The following is a 15,262-nucleotide window of genomic DNA, read 5'->3' as shown; positions in this document are numbered from 1 at the left end:
CATAAAAGGAAAGCTGGGATCCCCCTTGGGTAACGTCTTATTTGTTTCCTTTTTATGTAGCACATACCTGGTAATATTTTGTCATATAGTTTTAATTGCTTGTAGAATGATTCTGTTCTTGCAGTAATGAAAATCGTCTGCCCGTGCACTGATTTCTTTATCTTGTACTAGATGTGCAGTGTTCTTATACACATCAGCTGATCGGAACAGAGATGCAGTGTAAGGCCATTTTCACGCAACGTATGTGTAGTATAAATCACGGCCGTTGTTGCAATTTGTATGTACTTTGTATGTGAATGAATGCAACTCCATCCGTCCGCATGAAAAACTGACATGTCAGTTATGTGCGGCTGCCATTCATTGAATTCATTCATTTATTTAGTGGTCGCACAGACATGTCAGTTCACACAATGCAGCTGCATGCTCCATTGTGTAGAGCAGTGAATTAGGAATGCGGCTGCACACGGGTGCACTTGCATCCGAATTCACCATAAATGAAGATCATCTGCAGTACTGCAGTACCGGCCGGGATGATCTTCAGTAACCTAGATGTTATACTTAGTGTAAACCTGGCCTAAAGCATGATGGGGGCAGTGCACTGCTTTTTTTGTAAGGTTCGGCACCAGGATGTCGGCAGTGTGGTCAATTTTTTGAATTGCCACCCGGTTCCCACGCTTGGCGCCATTTTTTTTACCGAGCATCGGCCCACTCCGGAGCACTGGGGGCAGGCCAACCGACACACAGTGGGGCAATATCCTCTCCCCTCTGTGACGCGGCTCTATCGATTCACACAGAGAGGAGAGGATTTTACACTCTGATGGCCGGTGGACCTGCACCCAGTGGTCTGGAGTGGGCAGGTGCTCAGAAAAAGACCAGCGCAGAGAGCAGGAACTGGCATCCCCACGCTGATCGATTAATGTAAAAGAAAAAAAAAAGCAGTGATGTACCAGATGGTACAGAGTCCTTTTGCACATAGCGATTTTTTTGGCTATGGGGCGGCTGTGAAATAGACTCCCGTTTTTAGTGCTTTTACATGGCACAGAAAAACGATGACAACAACAATGAATGATCAATGTCACTTTTACACAGGTCAATTATAGGCCGCAGGAGTGTTTTTAGCAGCGCTAGTTGCTGATAATCGACCTGTGTTCCCTCTAGTTATGCTGTATGTATTATATACTATGAAACTGCTCTTTTACACCTTTCTATTGTTATCAGGTAATGGCAGATGGCAAACAAAGAGTTAAACCCATTACATTCACTTACATACGTCAAATTAGACGAGACTCTGGTTACGAGGATCTTCATGGTTTGACTTAAAAACAGAACATTCACACTCACAGAAGAACTCTGCAGATCTTTCTCACGATACCCATATGCACAAGCACAATCACCAATGGGGAGGCCGATACAGCGCCATTCCCTACTGAAAGTCTGCTAGAATGACAAATGCTAGGGGGCTCTTGAACAGAAGATTATCCAACCCTGGGCAATAAAACTGTTATACAATGTAAAACTTATCCCCAGATTGTTGCCTGGAAAGACCTACTTCTTGTAGCAGGTTCAAGGCCTTGAAAAGGAAACATGTCTCTATGTATGGAGGGAAATTTTTCTTCTGTGGCTTGACCTTTACAGGTGATCAGGTAGAGCTAAGTGACAACTTCAGGGATCTGGAACTATCTCTCTACGCTGTGCTGCAGGCCGAGGGAATCTTGGGCAGAGTGTATACACATGGTATACACTCCGGCCAGGATGTCTGTGATGTTCACCAGGCCGAATGTTCGGGCTTGTGTGAACCCGATCTTTCAAAAAGTTTGCTCATCTCTAGTGAAGACATCAAATGTCAAGTAAACCTCCATGTTGTAAAGAGACATAACAAAACAGCCATAAACTGCTAAGAGGTGCTACTATACATCCAGAGGAATACAGACTTTTCTCTCTGCCAGATTCCATATTCATCTGAAACAACTGTGGCATGCTAATGCCGGCATGCTCCATCACATCCGATACGACAGAGTTATTCTCCCCTAGAAGCGACGCTTCTTGGGGAAGATAACCCTGTAATACCGCACTGTACAAAGCAACATATGGCAGCACACAGAGTGCCTACGGCTTCCTGACAACCCCCTGCATATGGATCTGCTATGTGCATAACATTATGGCTCTGCTGTGTGAATAACATTAGTGTGATAATGGTGCATGCATGCAATACAAAACTATACATCATGCAATAACTGTGCATAGCTTTCGTTTTTTGCAAAAAACAAATAAATTTTATATATATATATATATATATATATATATATATATATATATATATGGAAATAAATAGCATCTTATGGTTTAATAAGAAAAAAAATAATGTTGTGTTCATTAATAATTTATTTATTTTGTCAGATTTTAACATTTTATTGTTCGCTTCTAAGAACACAAACTAATAGTAATAGTAACCTTGGGGAAAATTCTCTTTCATTTGAACAGAAGAATAGATGCAGATAAGCTGACTCTATGACGGCCAATGGGTACTGTGCGGTAATAATAGGATGAAGCACGCTATGTAAATGTGTGGCCATTGATTAGAGGGACCTGTGCCTATGAGGATAATGATATCATCAAAGAAGCAGGACAAGAGTAAACATAGAAATAATCCACTGCCTTCAGCCCTTTCAGCACATTGTATGAAGATCGCAAGGAGAATTTCTTCATCAAATAATCTTGACAGTTGAGCAAATTAACATTATTATACATTGAAGCTTCATTTGGAAAGTTTTATAAAATCCACTTTAAATTTACATAAAAATCTGAATAGCTGTTCCCGCATCAGCTTCACTGTTCTTGCATCAATGTCAATGTGTAGTCTTTCTTTATATATATTGCTGCTTTCAAACTTTAGTTGTTTGATCCTGGAAATTAAAGTCAGTTTACAGTATAAAGTTTCCCTGTTGTCTGTAAAGTTGTCTGTAGGGGATCGCTTTGTTTAGTAGGTGTCTGCTGGACTGTGGGGGACTGTGTCATAGATGGCAGCAGCGGGAGTCGCCAAGTGTGCTGCCCAACATGGTGCCAACACTCTCCCCTGCTCTGCGTGTGCAAGCAGCCATTGCTACACCAGCTGTAATTATTGTAGAAGGCACGGACCCTTGTAGTCTTGATGACGTGAAAGATTTTGATAAATGACAAAGATACTTCAAGCATTACAAAACAATACATCACTGTCCATTATGGCTCCTGGATGAGGTCCTCCAACTCTATTAAGGGATATTCCCATCTCAACTAATATAATGGGAATGGGAATATACCTTTAAGTAAACATTCTTTAGTTAAAGGAAATTTTTAAGCAGGTTAGAAGCATCTAACCAGCTATGTCCTTATAGTGTACGGGGTGCTGAGGATGAGGGTAATTTTCTTACCTTCATCATTGGTGCCATTTTTGCCTACTTTGTAGTTTATTACTTATGTAAATTAAGTGTTTTGGTGCACTCGGGGCGGGACTACCACCCTTTGTGCACCGATCTGTCTTGCCGCCCCACCCCTTCTAATACATATTCATCCAGCACTCTATATTGATGAGTAACGTCACTAAAGAGCACCAACCTAATATTCAATGGAAGAAGTAGTCCCACCCTCAGTCCACCAAAATATCTAATCAATTATATATAATAAACTACAAAGTTCCTGAAAATGGTGCTTACCATCAGTAAGAAACTTGCCTTCATCCTCAGCCCCCCGTGCACTATAGGGACATATCAGCAGGTTAGATGCCTCTAAACTGCTGTTACTTTCCCTTTAATTTCTTAAAAAGACTGCTTCTCAGTGGTGACAACTAAATATTTCCACGTACCGTTACACCGTTCCGTATCCTAACTTAGCAATTTATTATCTGCTATTTATATCCTATTGACGGAAGAGAACATTATGTACACAATGGTAATGAGGATAAGGAGAAAGAAATTAAAGACTACTTTTCAAGGCTTTTCATTCTCACCATCATTTATTTCCAGTTGAAGCTTATTGTCTGCGGGAATGGCAAAAAGGACAAACATAACGCCATCGTAAATCGAGGCATAAAAGGTACCGCATGCTGCCGCTACATTCCTGTGCTTAGGAATGCCAAATACTGAAGAAAAGAAATACTTTCATATTGATAAATGAATGAAGTCACACTGACAGTCCTGCAAACCACTGATAAGCTGCCCACTTAGAAAGTAAACAAAGTTATAAAAATATTCTGATACTGTTATATTCACATTTATTGCATGCCAAGGAAATAAAGGACATTGTTACTGTTAAACATTTCTATGGGATTTAGTCCCTAGGAACAGAATTATGCCCTTGAAGAGCTGGATTAAAGGTACACAAAGTTTCAAAAAGTGGCCATATTACTGGATAGGAAACTTTGACCTGTTCTGTACGACTTAAAGAAGTCTGGCAATTTTTTTTTTATTAAAGTATTGTATTGCCCTCAAAAAGGAATACAGATCACCAATATACACTTATAAAGGGCAATGCTTATAAAGTGCTTTTTCCCTGCACTTATTACTGCATCAAGGCTTCATTTCCTGGATAAAATGGTGATGTCACTTCCTGGATAACATGGTGATGTCACTTCCTGGATAAAATGGTGATGTCACAACCCGACTCCCAGAGCTGTGCGGGCTGTGGCTGCTGGAGAGGATGATGGCAGAGGGATGATCAGTGTCCCTCCAGTGCCCTGTGTCCCTCAGTGTCCCCTGCCAACATCCTCGCCAGCAGCCACAGTATAGCGGAGGAAAGAAACTTCTCTAATAGATTAGTGGAAGAATAAACTTGCATTTTTGATATTGTAAAATCAAGATAATTAAATGCTGGGTAATGCTCCTGGTATATGCACTGAATGCATGCATAGCCTCCTTTTTACACTTAACTGCATGGGAGTCAGTGGCAGATTTGTTGTTTGCAACATCATACTTTAGGGCAATACATCTGTATAAGTTGTGAATGTTTATTGGTTTACATAACATATATATTATTGCATAATAAATTGGTCTCTTATGGGGGTGGTCTAGTCAAAGAAAAAAGTGCAGAAAATGCAGAATTAAGGTAGACATTTGTGTTGTCCCACTAGGGGTGTTGCAGTTGTATACACCCTTTACAACAGTCTGTACTTTTTGTATTCTTATTATGGTAAAAGTAGTACTGAAAGTTAGCCACTAGATGTTGCTGTATTGTGTATATATGGAAGCTGCGCAGCTGAAGGATCACAAAGGGTTATTGTGTTCATGTGTCACCAGAATCTGTAGACCAATAGGATCCCTGCTTTCTTCTCTCCTATCATCTCCCTCCTTTCTTCTTCTATTGCACTCTTCCACCCAATCGCAGCGCACCATACACGCTGTTGAGGAGGTTAGTCCCATGGGTGGGGGAGGAGCATGGTCTTTCGTTCTGGACATTGTGGAGTGCGGACGAAAGCCAGGTTGCTCTCCAAGGTGGACCTATCTGGGCCCTGGCCCTCTGGCAGGTCCCTGTACCTGCAGGTCAGTCTTAGTCAGTACCCCGCATGGGAAGGACACAAGACGCTACACTGCTTCAAACTTCTTCACTAGATACACTCCAAAGCTCTATGCACTGTTAAACTCCTCTTAAGAGAGGACTAGCCAGAGACAACCTCAACCCACGCCAAGGACAAGAAGTCACAGTGCAGGACAGTATCCATACTAGAGCCACAGAGCCAGGAACTGATCCAGACAGAGCAAAGTTGCAAGTAGCCAAGGAACTCTGTCTTGCAGTGCGGGTGTCAGCAAAGGAACCCTGAGCACTCCACTCATCCCAGGTAACAAGGTCTGGGGCCTGTGTTACCCATTAGGAAGGTTCAGCCGAGTCTAATGGGCATAGGGTGGTGTAAAGACTGAAGTCAAAGATCAATACACGGAAACAGGTGTTCTTATTATTATTATTCTCCTACAAGTATTCTACCTCATACTCCAACATCCCAGCAAAGCACACTACTACATGGGTTGAGACTCTCACGGCATCCTCCATTCTGCTGCTCTCACTCAATACAACTCAACCAACACGACTATATCCTACCCTGCACTTATCCTACAGATCTGGTCATTGTCTTAATAAGTGTTTATTGGAACTTTGCCAAGTGTATCTCAGAGACTCTCTTTTTTATCTGCTACATATGTACAAGTAGTAAACCAACTCAACTTTATTTCAAGAGTTTGTGATTATTCACCACCACCGACACAGTACACACACTGCAACCTTGGGACATTCTCCTCTTTTTGTGGGTGGTGGGTCCTACTATCCAGGAGGGTCATTATACCACTCTGGCCATCTGTGATTACATCATCCGTAACTACATAACCCCAAGGGACCCGGTAGCAACCCGGCAGGACACTGACCACAGGGGAAAAGGGTACAACAATCTCCTAAAATAAAAGCAGGTGTGCTAGAACACCTGTGTGCCCACCAGGCACTGGCGTCATGTGACAACATCTCCAGGTCTGGCTGTATCTTGGCCATCCACCATAGAAGTGGTGTCACACTACAGCACCTAGCAAGTGACCGGCCGCTTCTCCGATATAACATCACACCGGGGGTACACCACACTAATTTACTATCAAGCCCAAAATGTGCGATTTTTCTAGTATGCAGGTGGTTTTTTTACCCAGCCAAATAGGACTAATTTAACAAACTATTTATAAATTTGTGAATAGAACACTCTTACAATATTCTCCAAAAATTGCACAAACAAATTATGCACCGGTTTGAGCGACAAACGATAAATTGGGCACAAATCAAGGATTATGTCAGCATGGCTCCAGTGCTGACAGTTGTGGCCGGCTCAGGGGGGTCTTCTCAAAAAAGCAGTCTTCTCGGGAGGTTTCACTGTACACATCAAATACTGATAGCCACAAAGCCAGACAAGAGTCCTTATAATAAAGTCAGATACTTAGCTGGTAGGCTTCATCTCTCCCTCTTACTACCATGGTGCTCTGTCCTGTCCAGATGTGGTAAGTCTTACAAGAACAAGTTCCTATGCTATTTGTATAGTAGGCAAATAGTGAGACATGTCATAAAGAAGAACACATGTCTGTTACAGATCTAATGTCTGTTACATCTGTTAATGGAGCTAGTGCTAAAAGTGAAGTTGCCACAGAAATTACTCATGTGTTTTGTACTGATGAGTGAACCCCGAGCACCCTTTTGTTCACCCAAACCCAAACTCGTGGCATTTGATTACTAATGGTTGAACAAGTTGAATGCATCTCTAGGGAGTCCATGAAAACATGGATACAGCCTTTGGGCTGTACCCAACTTCTTCAGCAACCTGCCTCAAGCTTGGGTTCAGACTGAAGCCCCTGTTACACGGAGCAATGCAAAGGAGAAAAGGAGGGGGTTGGGGAGTTGCTGCCCGGATGATCGCTAGATTGTCCGGGCAGCCAGTAGAGGATAGTCGCAGCTCCTATTCCATGGAGTGATAGCAGCAGATTGTTGCTGTCATAGTCATTTGTCTTTTAACATGTTGAAAGAAAAAGACACAAGATGATTATTGGCCATAACGGCCGATATCAGCCAAATACGGCCGATAATCATTTCATGTAACAGGGCCTTAACTCATGTAACTAATCTCCCTTCTGCCCAGTAGTGAGAAATAGTGACCGGCACTATCGCAATGTGAAAACAGTCTTATGAGGATATCCTGTATAATGATGATGCCCTTAACATACAGATATTATGGGGTGCTCCGTTCCTATTGAAATGAGACAGCATGAATCATAACTAAGAAAAGAAGTAGCGGAAGGGCACTCACCATAAAACATAACTTTTATTGCAGCTTCATAAAATCAGTCCATTCTTTTTAGGTGATGCAGACGCCAGCACCATGAGGTGAACAACACGTAACAGCCGTTTCGCGTGCGTCAGCACGCTTCTACAGACGTCTGTAGAAGCGTGCTGACGCACGTGAAACGGCTGTTATCTGCATCACCTAAAAAGAATGGACTGATTTTATGAAGCTGCAATAAAAGTTATGTTTTATGGTGAGTGCCCTTCCGCTACTTCTTTTCTTAGTTATAATCTCCCTTCTGCAACTCTCAGGGAGGGGAAAATATTTCCCTTAAAGGACAACTCTAGCGCTAAAAAAAAAAAACATGCACAAATACAGTATTCATCCTCATGCTCATTTCTGGGACCATCTTTGTTTCAATTTCCTGCCATTCGCGGCTCCCCAGAGCTCCTATCTGCACTTTCTTTTCTTCTGTCCTCCCTGGTTCTTTGGCTGGAGACCATCCGATGAGCAAGCTGTGAGTCATCTGATGACATAGTCTGGTTGGGCTGGTCTAACTAAGGGACCCTAGCTAGGCCAGTTTCCCTCTACTAGTGTTGACATTAACACAAAGTAGCACGAGCAGAAGATCCCATGGTTGACTGGGGGGGGGGGGGAGGGAAGGAGGGCAGAATGGTGATTAAGGCTATGTTCACACTACGTATATTTTCGTAAAAGTACATCCGTTGTTGCCCATTGCAACAACGGCCGAGGCTAATACAAAAATATACGTGACTTTACCGTCTATGGAATCCCGGACGGAGTGTATACACATCGGCCGGGATCCCTAGCGGCACAGCGAGAAACTGACATATTCATTGAACCCTGTCAGTCAACACTGTGGAGCCACCGGATCCGGCTGCTCGCTATATAGTGTGCAGTGGAGAGTTCTGATGTGGACGCGCACAGATGCACCCACATCAGAACTCAGCAGCGCTAAAGATCATCTGGCCGGTACTGTAGTACCGGCCGGGATGAACTTTTCTAAGACCAGTCGTTCCATGACCTGGCCGGGTCACGGAACGGCAGGTCTCATACAAGGTCTGAACATCACCTAAAGCAGATTACTAAGTTATATAATGTGTTTCAATCACCATTAAAAAAAAAAAAGTTTGCACTGGAGTTGTCCTACTAGATAAACAAGAAAATATCAAATCAAATATTTTACCAAACCAATAAATTAACTTTATAAATTTTTAATAAATTGTGCTACAATTATTGGGATTAGCTCAAAAACCAAGGGCTTAGGACAATCTTATCTATTATATAGGATGGTGGTTGTGATGTCTATAACTCATGCACCTGACCTTACTTTCTTAAAAAAAAAAAAAACATCAGTATTCACATTTTATACTATTGGACCATATTTTGCAAACCAAAATAAACATTTATCTCAGTGTCCATCTTTCCTGCACAAGTATGCCTAGATTTGAGATTTAATGCTAATATAACATAGCGTGGCGTGTAATAAGCATGCCTCAGCCATGCCGCACAATGCTGATAATGGTTGTAAAATCCACATGAAGAGGTTTGCAATGGAAATGTAACCTTAGCGTGGCAAGGCTTAGTCCTCCAAATCTCCCGCTATCTAGCTTGTAATGGACTAGCAGGAGGCGAGCGTGCCCGATAATGAAAGCTATGGACCGAGAAATATTTACATATAAATTGATCTGAGTTGTCAGCTGAAAATCAAACCCCTTAGATAACTGCATGGTAATAACACCTGTGAAATCAATGGATACTTGTCAGGAAACAATAGAGTCGTGGACGGATCATTAGAAAATGTCATATGGAGAAATCTGAAATCTGTATCTGAAGAGAGAGATAATTATTGAAGTAATTGACTCGGTCAGTGGTGGAAAGAACAATGTTATATAGTTCTGCCTCCCATTTACTGTATTTATTTATACAGCACTGACATGTTCTGCAGGACTGTACTGAGATTATCGCATCAGTCCCAGTCCTCAGTGGGACACACAATGGAACCTCAGTCGGTTTTATGGGATAAAACCAATGCAAATGTGGGGAGAATATATATACAATACAACATGAAGTTGAATTGGTTGCACCTAGAACAGCAAGGCACTAGTAGTAACTAGGAAGTGATCATGCAGACCATATTCTCTAACATACAAACAGTGACGAATCTAACCTTCTGAAATGTCCCTACTACACAGGAGATGCCGAGGAGGAAGATATGTCTCTTACCTTCACCCTCAGTGCAGTCTTTTGCTCCACAGTCCGGTTAGGAGAGAGTTAGGACCACTGCCCGACCCCCATAGCGCCAATCCACTCCTGGCCAGCCTGACCCTTTCTAATGGGGGCTTGCTGGATCAGCGCTATGGGGGCGGGCACTGGAACGCGCCACTGAGGAAGGTAAGGTGTGCAATATGGACATATCAGCAGGTTAGATTTGTCTAACCTGCTGATAGTTCCCATTTAAAGAATACCTCTTATTACAAAAATGACATGTAAGAGAAATATACAAACAGAAAAGTGCAACAGCAACCTGCAATTGCTAAGACTTACCGTATACAATTCCCCCATTGTATATACACAATATACAACAAAAAACAAGAAAAAAACAACTCTAAATTTTTTGTTGAAAAAAATTAGGTTGTTAGCAAAGCATTTGATCAAATGGATAGTACATCCCACCATGTTAAGGTGACCTCTTAGAGTTGGGTCCTACACTAAAACTTGCCTCTCTTGGGCTCACATTAAACGGGGCATAAAGGATCCAACTAAACTCTGTTTAAAACACCCACAGGAGATGAGTAGAGTGCAAGCCGCAAGGAGGTCACCACACTCCCCATACATCGCACATAGCAACAACAAAAGGGTTAAAATGTCACATTTCCTGTACCAGATGTTGTGAATAAAGCTTGGACTCGATATCTTGGATGTTGTGGGAGTTTTCCATCTTTACAAGTCATTCCTGTGTCCACACTGGGATTGTGGACTCTCCTGTGTGCATCAACCGTCTATACATAGGTGTAATTGAACTATACATTAGGGCTGTCGGACCTCTACAGATGTCTCTCTGACATGTCACAAGTTTTATTTTTTTAATGACAGCGCTCATTTAAAGGAGAAGTCTGGCCAAGTACTTTTTTTTTAAGGGCTGGGGGGGGAGACATAAAAAACTATGTTAACTCACCTCTCCCCGTGCCTCTTCAGCACTGCATTGCCGCTCCGGGACCCCCGGCAGGCTCGGGGATATCAAGTAGAGCTGACATCATGACCCCATCGATTGACTGATTGACTGGCCCCATTAATCAGTTAATGGGCCGGGACGCTGCTACGGTCACTGATTGGCTAAGTGGCTAGTCCATCACCCAGGAGGAGTATGTCCCCCGGGGTCATGAAGCAATTACAATTCAGGGCGTCACCACTGGGGGGGGGGGGGTTGCGGGGGGCCTTCACGTGGCGGATGGCAGGCATGGGGAGAGGTAAGTAAGGACTTGTTATTATATCCCCCACCCCTTTAAAAAAAAGTACTTGGCCAGATTCTCCTTTAGGGTGCCGTCACAGGTACAGGGTCTGCAACAGATCTGCAGCAGATTTGAAGTTGCAAATCAAATCTGGGGCATCAAATCTGCTGCAGATCCTGTAAATGTGAACGCACTCGTAGCCCTCAGGATGACACATTATCTTTGATCTCAGCAGCTGCAGACAGGTGTCAGCTTCAAAAAGTGACAGGACAGCAGGCAATAACTTGCAGCGCTGCTATAAAAAATACAGGGTTTGCAAAGCGCAAACCACACTGGAACTAATGTGACTATACAATAAAGAGTTCTGCAGCACTGTAAAAGCTGGTCCATGGGCTACAGAAAGGGGGATTGGTGGGGGGCCATGTAATATTCATTGCCTACCCTAAGGATAAGCCCATCTCTAAGCCCATCTTTAGATCTGTTCTCAGCCTACATTTATACTGCCCAATATGAACGGAATATAAACACGGAAAGCCACCATGGTGGTCACTGACAATCACATAGACGAAATATATTAATGAGCTGTCAATGTTATCACCTGGCCAGCAGTCAATGAGGAAGAAAGCAGCAGGTAATCCGGAGAAAACCGGAGATGATTTATGTGATAGAGTGGTACTGAAATAATAATATGCCCGGGCTGCCTATAGAGTTTGTATAAAGTTGGAGATGACATATTCTGCAATCTCTCAGTCAGACTCTTCAGACACATAAAATAATGAGGAGACTTAGAAGTGAAGCATACAAACAATGAGAAATGATTACACATGAAACTATACAATGAGATAACCATACGGTAAAGATACAATGCACTCCAAATGAGGAAGCTTCCCCCACGTACAGAGATGATACCAGATTACTATATACAGCCACAGACAAGATGCAAATGTGAGCTGCCTTACCCTGATTACACATCTATGCTGTAATATCTGAAGACGTCTCTATAAACACTGAGCCGCCATGACATTAACACTTTCCTACCCAACAATTTCAATTTTTGGATTATGTTCTCTTCCCCCTCCTTTAAGACCCATAATGTTTCCCACTGACAGAGCCATATTATTATTTATATTGGAAAAAAATTGAGATTTATTAAGACGGGCGTACACCAGTCTTAACTAAAGCCCACCCCTAGTTACCTAGATGGATTTACTAAGAGGCCTCTTAGTAAAGACGGCCAGACCTGTGCCTTTCACAAGGATTGTTCAAAAATCTACACCTGCTAAAGTATTTTTGCCTGTTTTTTTTTGCCAGGCGCAAACCATCATAAATTATGGTAGGTGCGAGAGGGGGCGTAAACCACAATAAATTTGGTGCAGGAAGGGGCCGTACCATCTTCCCACCTTGCTGCAAATCCCCCCCCCCCCCCAATCAGGTGAGTGTGTGTGTGTGGATAGGGCTGGGTTATACCAGAGAAAAGGTACGAATCTGCGCCTTTTCCATGGCGTACACCAGGGAAGCAAGTTTTATAAATGTGCCCATTGTACTTTCCATTGGAACCCTTTATTCTATTGTATAATGTATAATAAAGAAAACAAAAACTACCTGAAAATTTTAGCTGATAGAGAGGTGTATACATTTAGACAGAAGGAGACAAAGCAGATTTAGGCTGGGTTCACACTACGTATATTTCAGTCAGTATTGTGGTCCTCATATTGCAACCAAAACCAGAAGTGAATTAAAAACACAGAAAGGATCTGTTCACACAATGTTGAAATTGAGTGGATGGCCGCCATTTAATGGCAAATATTTGCTGTTATTTTAAAACAACGGCTGTTATATTGAAATAATGGCCGTTATTTACTGTTATATGGCGGCCATCCACTCAATTTCACCATTGTGTGAACAGAGCCTTTCTGTGTTTTTCATCCACTCCTGGTTTTGGTTGCAATATGAGGACCACAATACTGACTGAAATATACGTAGTGTGAACATAGCCCCCAAATGCGTTCAGTTGATTACATGCATCCATTCGATGCATATTAGATCAGCACTAGAATGTGCCACAGCTTCTACCAGCAGAGATGTCACGGCACGCTCCTAGACCTAGCAGAGACCTTGGGCTGCCATGACAGTCAGAACCCTGCAATTACTTGTGGGGGTGCCAATCAGACCCAATGAACACCAATGATAGCTATCAAAGCTGATTAGATACCATAACCGCTACTGATTGCAGCATTTAAACAGTTAAATGACAATCTAATTTGGGTTGAAAGTCAACACCTTGAACTCTTTGCCATATTTCTCAAACCATTCATGAGCAATGTTTGCAGAGCGGCCAGAGCATTTTCCTGCTGAAGCAGGGCACTGCCATTAGGCAATACTATTGTGTTGTGCATTATCACTTACACTCCTTACACTTTCTGGGTGCTCTGCCCCTGGCCCAGGGAGTTTAGGACCAAAGTGGCTATTGAATAGAGATGAGCGAACCTTGAGCGTGTGGCATTTGTTTACCGGTTGCAGAAGAAATTGGATGCAGCCCTAGGGAATCCTGGGAAACATGGATACAGCCTATGGCCTATGGCTGTATCCAAGGTCTTTCAGGCAGCCCTAGCGCTGCATCCAGCTTCTTCATCTACCACTGCTTGGAGCGCCACACTGCCTCTGCCACTTTTGTCTTCTTTACATCCTGATGCCATCTCTTCCCCAGGTAACCAATGTGACAGCCATGTAATATAAAAGAGGAATTCATCAAGGCTAAGCCATCTCCTTCTATTGGACAGGGGCCAGCATGGGAACTATGACCAGTAAGCAATTACATAGCCCCATGCTCTATATTTACAGAACTGATAGATTTTCTGCCAATATCTAGGTTCCAGATTTAAAGGCTATAGACACTTTTGCATGACGGAGCTTTTATAAGTAATCACTGGATTGTTCACCTAGATCGATGCAATGCATATTCATTGCATTGATCTACATTGTCAGCCCTCCGTATCTACAGCCATGTCGGCTGGTCAGTCAAAGCAGGTACTGAGGCCTGGGGGCTGGTGCAGGACAAGCATTGGGGACCCAGGTCTACTGAACTATGGTTAGGGAAGGGGTTAAAGGTTAAGTGGAGTCCATGCCTCAGTGTTTTGGTAGCAGAAGAGGAATTATTATAATACAATATAGGTACTTTTAATGGTATAACAGATTGGTGTGTAGTGTCGAAGTAAGGGTTTAGCCATGATTTATGGCAGATACCAATGATAGAGTCCATCAGCTACCGCCATGGTGTTTGTTATTTTGACATGAAGAAACACACCAACTGTAGCTTTTAACAATAGTGTGAATACAACCTAAATCCACTGTAGGACTATTTCGACTTTGTTCCAAGTGACATATGTGGTTTTGTCAAAATGGAGAGGTAACAGGTCACTGCCGGCTCCTTCCACGCCAAGGACTCCTTGATTGCTAAATGATTAACAGTGAACAGCATGAAGTGCACAAGCCGACTTCATCTGGTGTCTACGGATTCTATTTGTTTTGATAAATTAGGTTTGGAGTCCTGCACTAAACACTGTTGTTATGACAACAAAGGGTACGGAATAATCGGCGTGTAGTCTCGTAAGTCACACTCTGCTCTTTTTCTTTATCTCGAGCTCCAAGGTACAATGAGACAAATGTATTATATCAATCTAAAATATGAAAATCTGAATGGAGGGTAGAGCGTATGGGTGAGGATATATCAACAAACTAGATGAAGGGGAAAGAAAGAAAAAATCTTCCTGTGAATCATCATCCCTCTCTGAGCTCTTCATTATCTTATGGTGAAAAAGCCGAGAGCTCACATTACAGCTGTCAGGGGGTTTTCGCCTGGATTTCCTGGACCACTCAATGTGTACATCACAGGAGATAAGATTATGTTACTACATAAAATATATAGGATTAGAAAATCATGGCTGCTTTATGGCTGGTTATGTGTTGTATAGCCTCTAAGCTCTATTCACTTCAATCTAGACCAGCTGCAAAATGAAAA

The sequence above is a fragment of the Dendropsophus ebraccatus genome, chromosome 11 (genome assembly GCF_027789765.1).
Source record: "Dendropsophus ebraccatus isolate aDenEbr1 chromosome 11, aDenEbr1.pat, whole genome shotgun sequence".
Taxonomy (NCBI): Eukaryota; Metazoa; Chordata; class Amphibia; order Anura; family Hylidae; genus Dendropsophus; species Dendropsophus ebraccatus.
The sequence above is the reverse complement of the archived record's forward strand: the minus strand, read 5'-3'. Positions refer to the sequence as shown.